The sequence below is a fragment of the Pteropus vampyrus genome, unplaced genomic scaffold (genome assembly GCF_000151845.1).
Source record: "Pteropus vampyrus isolate Shadow unplaced genomic scaffold, Pvam_2.0 Scaffold141, whole genome shotgun sequence".
NCBI lineage: Eukaryota > Metazoa > Chordata > Mammalia > Chiroptera > Pteropodidae > Pteropus > Pteropus vampyrus.
In genome coordinates, this window is record NW_011888922.1 from 3453866 (window position 1) to 3456484 (window position 2619).

The following is a 2619-nucleotide window of genomic DNA, read 5'->3' on the forward strand; positions in this document are numbered from 1 at the left end:
TTTTTGTTTTCAGTCTGATGTGCAGGTTGGAGAAAATGACCCTAATTAAACAAAGACTTCAGGAAGCTAACTCCTGGTTAGAGAAGATGAGGCCTGGTAGGTCTGCATAAGGCCTGATTCCCAAGGTCCTAGGGAAGGAGCTTGAAGAGATGATTTAGGGAGGTCTTGGGCCTGTGTCCAGGCCTCTGTCCTTCACTATCCCAGGCAAGGGAACATGTGGCTCTCTGTGGTGGGTGGATGGGCGCAAGAGAAGGCTGGATACCTGGGCTACAAGCTGGCCTCTGCCAGGAACTTGCTGTGTAAAGGATATACTTGAACCTTTCTGGGCTCAGAATGAAACCTACCTCCTTCGTAGGCTCAGAAAGCTCTCATGACCCAGCCCTTGCCTGCTTCTCCTGCCTCATCTCCTGGGCCTCTTCCTTCTAACCTGATTCCCACTCTATACTCCAAATGCTCTGAATCCACCTGCAGTTCTCTGGCTGGCATGCTTTGCCCCGCTGTACCCCGACCCTTCCTGGGCCTTTGCCCTTGCTGTTCCCCTGCCCAGATTGTCCTTTCCTCCCACTTTCTCTAGAAAGCAACTGACCTTTCCCTGTACCCACACTTGACCCTCTGAATGCGGTAGTCTGTCTCAGAGTCTATCTTGCCAGGAAATGGCCTTCTGGAGGGCAGGGGCAGATCTGATCACTCCCGTGGCCCCAGGGCCAGGACGGGACCTGGCACAGAGGTGGCACTGGGGTAAATTAGATACTTTTCAGTGTCACCTACAGCGTTAATGCCGTGATTCTGTCTTGGTCTCTAGCCCAGTTCTGTAGTGATCACTCAGCTGCATGGGCTGCACTGGATGAAGAGCCTAGTGCCTTGTTCATGACAGCTCGGCCATTGGCCTGAGATGAGTTACTACTTTTCCTTCACTTTCAGTTTCCTATTATATTAAAAGTGGGATTTGGTACCCTGCATCCAGTGGTGCTCAGGTTTCCAGCAGTTTCTGGTGTAAGTCTTGCTGCACCAAGCAGAGGCCAGTGCTGAGGCCCTGGATCTGGGGTGGGCAGAGGTGGGCCCTGTAAGCTGAGCACCAGCTTGCAGGCTGCAGGAGGGATTTCCTAGGAACAGGGCCTCTCTTGCTGGCCTTTCCTGGGTAGATGGGGCTCATTCCACAGATGCTCATCAGGTACTCAGTGTACTCCAGCTCCCATCTGCTTCTGCCAAGGACACTCCACTTTGGCGTCCGGGCTGCCATCTACAGGATTGGTAGCATCTGCCAGGCTTGCATGGTCCTGAGCCCCAGAGAGCCCCCAAAGGGTTCTGGGGGTAAGGAGTCAAGCTTCTTTCTCCCTTGACCTAACCCCCTGTTTTTTTAGTTCAGATCAAGGAGCTTGAACTTCATCAATATGGGAGTCTGAGCAAAGCAGAAAATGGCTTGGTCAGATAGGGGTGCAGGTAACAAGCCTGTCCTGAGATGCCTCCACATGGGCTCCCTGTGGGCAGGCCATGCCGCCCCTACACAAAGCCCATCTCTTCCCCCAGCATGGAAGAACCACTTTGTCTCCCTCAGACTTTCCAACAAGTCCTTGACTCTGTAGGGCTGTGGGGCCAAACTCAGAAAAGACCCTCCTTCCCCACCCCACCCTGGCCCACCCCACCCCACCCCCATCCTGGAGGAGGAAGGGCATTTTGGGGACTGTAAATTTATTGCGGAAGCTGAGGGCTGGCGCCTGCTGCAGGCAGCCTTTGAACCTCAGCCTCACACTCAGCACCCAGGGCGGGGACTTTCCTCTAGCCAGCAGGAGGACTAGGCCTTTGACGGAGGAAAATGAAAAACCTCTGTGGGGGGGCGTGGGCGGTGGGGCAGGAGCCTGAGTAACTCCTTCAGTAACTCCTCCTGACCCCTAGCTCACCCCTCCAGGGCCCCAGAGGCAGGCTTTGCTAGTTAAGCTGTAGGACTGGCTGACTTGACGGGAGGAGGCTGGGCCCACTCTTTATCTTTCTTTGGTCAAGACATCTAATGGGATGGGGAATCCCATTCTCCCCATTCTGGCTTGTTTGGTCCTCAGTTTCCTTTTCTGTGACAGTAGGGGGCTAGATAATGTCATCTTTACGTTTAATTGGGGGTCTAATATTGCATTGAGTTCCACATTCCTTTCTTGGTTCTTCATCTGTGCCAATGCCAGGGTCAAGAGAGATGCCAAGGGCCTGCTTGTGTGTGGGGGTGGTGAGTGGGAGTGGATGGTGGTGGAGAGGGTGGGGGCAGGGAGTGGGGCTGAGGGAGCGCAGTACCAGCTCACTTACCCTGAGTCAGGAAACTTCCCACAGTGGGTGAGAGTTGAGCTGAGGACTGGAATTACTGATGTATTCATGTATTGATTAGACAAACATGGAGTGCCTACTATGTCAGAAAACATACTAGATATGGGGTGTGTGTGTGTGTGTGTAAAATGGGAATGAAGAAAGATATAACCCTGAAGACAGAAATCTTCAAATGGACATGGAGGGAAGGCATTCCAGGCAGAAGGAGCACTAGGGGAAGGCAGTGACTCATGAAAGAGCAACATGGGTTTGGAGAAGGACATGAAGTTGTGTGTGGCTGAAGCAGGAAAGAGATGACTGTTCTGGTGTAAA